The sequence below is a fragment of the Desmodus rotundus genome, chromosome 4, assembly GCF_022682495.2.
Source record: "Desmodus rotundus isolate HL8 chromosome 4, HLdesRot8A.1, whole genome shotgun sequence".
Classification (NCBI taxonomy): domain Eukaryota; kingdom Metazoa; phylum Chordata; class Mammalia; order Chiroptera; family Phyllostomidae; genus Desmodus; species Desmodus rotundus.
In genome coordinates, this window is record NC_071390.1 from 75,278,667 (window position 1) to 75,286,899 (window position 8,233).

General features: G+C 38.7%; 1 pseudogene; it reads right to left on the reverse strand.

Annotated features, from left to right (window-relative positions):
• Positions 1–7,568: 7,568 nt before the first annotated feature.
• On the reverse strand, positions 7,569–7,845 carry LOC112317869 (non-histone chromosomal protein HMG-17 pseudogene; annotated as a pseudogene).
• Between the last annotated feature and the right edge of the window lie 388 nt (positions 7,846–8,233).

Sequence of the window (8,233 nt, forward strand, 5' to 3'; positions counted from 1 at the left end):
TCATCTGTGTCAGATGCGGGGCTCAGAGATAAAGCTCTGCAACAAGGAGTTGCAGAAAATTGAACTGTATGCAAGTGTGACAACCAAGGAGTTAAAGAGGAAACATTCATCCAGACTGGTAGGAGAGTCAGAGATGGGCAGTCAGGGTGGAGAGGACTTGAAGCAAGGCGGTGGCAGTAGGATTAGGTGAGCAAAGCTGAGGTTGTCAGGCCAGGTGTGGCAGCATCTTGTAGAGGAGGTGGTCCCACATTTGCATATGGATAAACTGGGAGGAACTACTGGGGAGCAAGATAGACTGCACAACCCAAGGCTCCAGGGTGGGGAAATAAAGCCTCTAAACCTCTGTCTGAAAAAATCATGTGGGCATTATGGCAGCAGGAGAAACTCCCAGCCTCACAGGAGAGTTTGTTGGAGAGACCCACAAGGCGCTAGGACATAGACAAACCCACCTACCTGGAAATTGCACCAGAAGGGCCCAATTTGCTTGTGGGTAGCAGAGGAAGTGACAGAGCCAGTGGAGAGCTGAGCAAGCAGCATTGTTCCCTCTCAGACATCTCCCCCACATGCAGCACCACAACACAGCAAAGTGGGTTGCCCCACCCTGGCAAATACCTAAGGCTCAGCCCCTAATTATGTAACAGGAGTGCAAAGACAAAAATTATGGCCTAAATGAAAGAACAGATCAAAGCTCCAGAAAAAATACAACTAAGCAATGAAGAAATATCTAACCTATCAGAAGCAGAATTCAAAACACTGGTAATCAGGATGCTTACAGAAATGTTTGACTATTGGTCACAAAATAGAGGAAGAAGTAAAGGCAAAGTGAAATAAAGGAAAATGTACAGGGAACCAACAGTGATGGAAAGGAAACTGGGACTCAAATAAATGATTTGGATCAGAAGGAAGAAATAAGCATTCAAGTGAAGCAGAATGAAGAAACAAGAATTCAAAAAATGAGGAGAGGTTTTAGAACCTCTGGGACAACTTTAAACATTCAAACATCTGAATTATAGGGTTGCCAGAAGGAGAAGAGGAAGAGCAAGAAATGGAAAACTTATTTAAAAACATAATGAAGGAGAACTTCCCCAACCTGGCAAAAGAAATAGACTTCCAGAAATTCCAGGAAGCCCAGAGAGTCCTGAAGAAGTTGAACCCAAGGAAGCACACACCAAGGCATGTCATAATTACATTACCCAAGTATGAAGATAAGAAAAGAATCTTAAAAGCAGCAAGAGAAAAGCAGAGAGTTACCTACAAAGTTGTTCCCATAAGTCTATCAGCTGATTTCTCCAAAGAAACCTTGCAGACAAGAAGGGGCTGGAAAGAAGTATTCAAAGTCATGAAAGGCAAGGATGTACATCCAAGATTACTCTATCCTGCAAAGCTATCATTTAGAATGGAAGGGCAGATAAAGTGCTTCCCAGATAAGGTCAAGTTAAAGGAGTTCATCGACATCAAGCCCTTATGTAAAATGCTTAAGGGAATTATCTAAGAAAAAGAAGAAGATCAAAACTATGGACAGTAAAATGACAACAAACTCACAATGATTAACAACTCAACCTAAAAAAACAAGAACAAAAAGAAAAATGAACTAAGCAAACAACTGGAACAGGAACAGAATCACACAAAAGGAGATCACACTAAGGGTTATCAGCACGGAGGGGGAGGAGGGAGAATGGAGAAAAGGTACAGGGAATAAGAAGCATAAATACTAGGTACAAAATAGACAGGGGGAGGTTGATAATAGTATGGGAAATAGAGAAGCCAAAGGACCTATATTTATCACCCATGGACAAGAACTAAGATGGGGGAATGCTGGTGGGAGGGGTGTACAGGGTGGAGGCGAAAAAAGGGGGGGTAATGGGACAACTGTAATAGCATAATTTAATATGTGTGTGTGTGTGTGTGTGTGTATGCAGAAAACCTGAGCAGATCAAAAACAGCTTGTGAAATCGAAGCAGTAATCAAGAAACTCCTAGCACACAAAAGTCCTGGACTGGACAGTTTTACAGGACAATTTTGCAATGCATTTCAGGAAGAGCTAACCCCTATTCTTCTTAGATTATTCCAAAAAATTAAAGAAGAAGGAAGACTCCCAAACTCTTTTTATGAAGCCAGCATCATCCTAATCCCAAAACCAGATAAAGACACAACAAAGAAAGGAAACTACAGGTCAATACCGCCACTGAACATAGACACTAAAATCCTCAACAAGATATTGGCAAACTGCATCCAGCAATACATTATAAAGATCATACACCATGACCAAGTGGGATTCATCCCAGGGATGCGAGGATGGTACAATATTCATAAATCAATAAATATGATACTTCACATAAACAAAAGGAAAGACAAAAATCACATGATCATATCAATAGATGTGGAAAAAGCATTTGATAAGATATAGCACCCATTTCTGATTAAAACACTCAGAAAAAAAAAAAAACACTCAGCAAAGTGGGAATAGAGGGAGCATTCCTCAACATAATAAAGGCCATATATGAGAGACCTATAATCAACACCGCATTCAAGGGGCAAAAACTAAAAGCTTTGCCACTAAGATCAGGAACGAGAAAAGGATGTCCACTTTCATCACTCCTATTCAACATAGTATTGGAAGTCTTAGCAACAGCAATCAGACAAGAAAAAGAAATAAAAGGCATCCAAATTGGAAAGGAGGAAATGAAACTGTCATTGTTTGCAGATGACGTGATAGTGTACATGGAAAATCCTTTAGACTCCACTAAAAAACTACTTGACCTAATAAATGAATTTGGCAAAATAGCTGGATACAAAGTCAACACTAAGAAATCAAAGGCATTGCTGTATAGCAACAATGAAAAAGCAGTAACAGAAATCAGGAAAAAATCCCATTTGATATAGCAACAAGAAAAATAAAGTACCTAGGAATAAACCTAACCAAGGAGGTAAAAGACCTGTACTCAGAAAACTACACAACACTGAAGAAAGAAATTAAGGAAGACACAAACAAATGGAAGCATGTACCATGCTCATGGATTGGAAGAATTAACACCATCAAAACGGCCATACTACCCAAAGTGATTTACAGATTCAATGCAATCCCTACTAAAGTACCCATGACCTATTTCACAGATATAGAACAAACATTTCATTAGTTTATATGGAACCATAAATGACCCCGAATAGCTGCAGCAATTTTGAGAAAGAAGAACAAAGCAGGAGGGATCACAATACCTGATATCAGACTGTACTACAAGGTCACTGTAATCAAAACAGCCTGGTACTGGCATAAAAGCAGGCATGTAGACCAATGGAACAGAAGAGAGAGCCCAGAAATAAACCCAAGTCCCGATGGTCAATTAGTATTCAACAAAGGAAGAAGAAGCATATAATGAAGCAAAAATTGCCTGTTCAACAAATGGTGTTGGGAGATCTGGACAGCTACGTGCAAAAAAAGGAAACTCAATCATCAACTTACACCACACACAAAAATAAACTCAAGGTGGATAAAAGACTTAAGTATAAGTCATGACACCATAAAAGTCCTAGAGAACATAGGCAGGAAAATCTCAGATATTGCATATGGCAATATTTTCACCAATATGTTCCCTAGAGCAAGGGACACAATGGAAAGAATAAACAAATGGGACTACATCAAATAAAAAGTTCCTGCACGGCTAAAGAAAGCCTCAGCAAAATGAAAAGGGAACCAAACATATGGGAAAATATATTTCCAAATGATACCTCGGACAAGAGTCTGATCTGCAAAATACATAAAGAACCCACATGACTCCATTCCAAAAAGACAAACAACCCAATTAAAAAATGGGCAAAGGATCTGAACAGATACTTCTCCAAGGAGGACATAAAAGAGGGCCCAGAGACATATGAAAAGATGCTCAACATCACTAGCTATCAGAGAGATGCAAATTAAAACCACAATGAGATACCATTTCACACCAGTCAGAATGACCATCATAAACAAATCAACAAACAATAAGTGCTGGTGAGATTGTGGAGAAAAGGCAACCCTAGTACAGTGTTGGTGGGAATGCAGACTCATGCAGCCACTGTGGAAAACAGTATGGAATTTCCTCAAAAAATCTGAAAATGGAACTGCCTTTTGACCTGGCAATCCAATGCTGGGATTATACCCCAAGTACCCCGAAACACCAATTCAAAAAGCCTATGCACCCCAATGTTCATAGCAGCACAATGTACAATAGCCAAGTACTGGAAGCAACCTAAGTGCCCATCAGTAAATGAGTGGATCCAAAAACTATGGTATATTTACAGGATAGAATACTATACAGCAGAAAGAAAGAAGGAGCTCCTACCCTTTGCGACAGCATGGATGGAGGAGAGTATTATGCTAAGTGAAATAAGCCAGGCAGTGAAAGACCAATACCATATGACCTCACCTATAAGTGAAACCTAATCAACAAAACAAACAAGGAAGCAAAATATAACAAGAGACATGGAAATAAAGAACAAACTGACAGTAACTAGAGGGGTGAAAGGAGGGGAATAATGAGGAAAAGAAGGGGAAGGGTCATCAAGGAATGTGTATAAAAGACCCATATTATCCTCAACAGACTGAGGATGGGAAGTAGGGTTAGGTGGGGCAGAGGATTGACGTGTAAGGAAAATGGAGGCAACTGTACTTGAACAACAACAGTAAAAACCAAAAAAACCCAAATAAACTAAAAGACTGAAATGGAGTGTAGGAGAAAATTTAATAGGAGAAGGAGGTAGAAAAATTAAGAGAATAAGATTTATTTAAAAGGAATATTTTTCTCTATAAGGGAGGGATGCTTACATTGATAAACATTGCCCTGGGCTTATCAATGTGTGTTAAGAACAAATAAACACACATTGCATTTAGCAATAAGGATATAATTGGCAAAAAACCCGGTAAGAATGGTTTTCTAGGAGTTGTACAAGTGGTAGCTACTCAAGAAGTAAGTAAGAAGAGAAGATGTAGATACAGTGAGGAGTCAGGGGAGGGTGAGGATATTTACACAGTGAAGAGTAAGTGGGAGGTGAGGAGTCAGTGGGATGTGAGGATATAGATGCAGTGCATATTTCTCAGGTTTTCTGCAGAATGGAGAATTGAAATAGAATGGCAGAATGTAGTGCATATATGCTCTATATGATGGGAGTGTCTTCTGCTTTTTCAATGCTGGTTGAATACAGGTAGTTATGAATGAGTAGTCTAGATGCAGGAGAGAATGTTTAATAGAGGGCCCCGAGAAGGCAGATGTGATGGAGAATGAGTGGGCAAGTTGGGTATTCATTTATGGAGAAACAAGTATGCCTTCCTTTGTAACAGGAAGGAAAGAGAATGTGGTTGCTGTTTAGGCGATGTACCTTTGGTATGTGGAAGTTGAGGCAGTGTCAGCAAAGTTATGTGTTGAGAATGAAGGAGTCGATGGAAATAGACTGGGATCCATTTAAGACACTAATATGGTTAATTCAAACCCAAATGCAGAATCCTGTTAGTGATCTTTTTCCATCAAGTCCAAGTTTCCTCAGAATGTGAAATGGCTTATTCTGGGATATTTTATTCAATCACAAATTTCATGCTGGTTCTCTGACTTATCCATGTCACACATATACTTGATAAGAAATACTTTGGAATTTTTACTCAGTAAATTCAGCTTAAGAACTGTTTATAGGATGTCTACAATGAGCCAGAATTTGGGGTCACAAAAAGGACCCCAAATTAATGTTTCTACCTCCAAGGATCTGTTCTCTAATGACATCAAATACATTTCAAAAGGAAGCTGACTTTTTTAGGATTGACTTTCAGATGACCTGCTTTCTCTGAATATCTATTTAGTCCATGAGTGCTTTCAAAAAATATAAATAAGTAATAGCTTCTTTGGGAATACAGTGGTCTATTAAGATAAGCAAATTAGGACAAAATTAATCCAATAATTTATATAATAATTAATAATGAAAATACCCTGCTTTATGAAGTCCTTTAGCTTTCTTAATTCTTTTTATTTAATGTTGCTCTTTATAATATACAGGAAATTTTCAGATATATTATTTTAATACTTTATGCATAATTTAATAACCACAACATTAATTCTTAAAATTAATTCTTAATACTCCCTCTTGGAAGTGTTAAAAAGCTAACATTTATTTTGCAGCCATAATATGCCAGGCATTTTACACATATTATTTCATTTAATCTTCATAAAACTCCATGATGCTGGTATCATCACCATTTTACAGAGAAATAGAGACTTAGATCTTGACTAAGGCTATTTAGCTGGGGGATGTCTGAAGCTCAAACTCCGTCCTGCTGGAGCTATAGCTCTTTTACTTTGCACTGTGCAATATTTTCTTAGGGAAATATTAAAACAATCTCCTGTACTTTTGCCACACCTTTTGAAATGTGTAAGAACACTGAAAGTTTAAGAGTCTCATATTTGGGCAGTAACCAGGCTGACCACTGGCCTCTGGTCTGGTACATTTTGCATCCCTCCATTGTGACTCTATATTGAACATGGCTGTCATCTTGCTGAGTGTTGCCTATAGTGACCTGCTAGAGCATCTACAGCACTCTTAGGAAGGCCTGACCTTAGGGAGCAAGAGGGTCCCTGTAAAATCTAGTTCACTTTCTTTTTATGTTTATAGTATCAGGATTCTTGCTGAATTTCTGTGCTTTATAGGCATTAATATTCAAGCCTCTTTTGTTTCTAACAAAATAGGTGAGTCAAGGGAAAAAGAACAAATGACAGAGATGTTTTATTTTTTTTCCCAAGCCAAACTATATCTAGATTTATTAAAGATACTTTCCATAAACAATCATGGTATTTCAGGCAGGACGTGTGCAGACAATCATTAATAGTATACAACTTTCAAACTGCCTTTTTCAATGGACTACCAAAATCAGAAAGCCACTATAAAACCCAATAAAGTCTTTATTTGATGCTCTGAACAGGGAAAGTTTATAGTAAGGGTTGATATTTCACATTAGACATGTTGTTTAACAACTTTTCACAAGCTGACCCTGACTTTCAGAAAATGAAATGAAAATGGCAGAATTATCAGTCTGTAGATGCACAATCTATAAAAAGGAACTGCTGCTCTTTAGAAGGATACCATCTCAATGGTGACACTGGAAAATCCCAATGGCCCAATGTATTGGGAACCAATTTTGAGGGGGTCAGGTACCAAAGGTCTGTGGGCTTAATGGAGTCAAGTCTATGTTTAAAGTGGAGAGGGAGAAAAAAACACAAAAATAAATTTTAGTTTTCCTACACCATGAGGTGTTTGTTCCAAGGTGGCTAATATGTGTCAACCTCAGGGGATCTCCCCTCCCAGGAATTAAGGGGAAGTCTCTCAAAACTAGAAGGGAAAGGTGTTTTTTTTCCCCATGTCAGTCCAGCTTTGGAGCCATTCTTTTAGTACTATATGTCTTTCCTCCCAGAAACAACAATGAAGTGTTCTGTGTGCTAACAACATAGCTTAAAAAGGTAAAACAAAATTCTGCATTTTTATAAAACTTGGTAAAAAAGTATTTCAAATTATATAGTCACCAGAAATACACAGTTATCAAAAATACCCACATTTCACTTGGCACTGCCAGCACCTTCAGCTTTCTGTGCCTGTCTGTTTTGGAATCTCCATTTTGTGCAGGGTTATTCCCATCCTTGCCAGCATCTCTCCCCCCCCCCTTTTTTTTTTTCCATTGGGTACCTTCTCTCCCTTCTTTACAGGGGTCATTTTGGGCTTGGGCTCTGGCTTTGGAGGAACAGGTTTAGCCAATAAGCTGACCGATCTCTGTGGTTCGTCCTGCACCTTGGCTTTATCTCCTTTAGCATCCGCTTCAGCCTTTCTCTTGGTCATGATGGTGATGGTGTCAGGATATATGGGCTAGATGAAGAGATGCAGCAGCACGTGGGCTTTGGTCGGTCCGGGGAGTGTTTTTACCTCTTTTTCTGACACAGGTGTTTTAAAGGCTGGGGAAATATTGATAGCTTGTGGCAAATTTCAGCAAGAGCTGAGAAATGAAAACTGCTCTGAAAAACAGATTCATAAGGGGAATATGTAAAAATAACAATAATAGCAATAAACAAAAACAAGCCTAATCTCAACTGTGTATTTCCTGGTCAGTACAGAGTGTAAATGTGGTCCTCTTTGAGGCAAAGTGCCAGTGTACCGGAGTCACAACTTAAAGATCTAAGCTATTAAAAAATTATGAAATGATATTTAGATTGAACATTAAAAGAAGCTC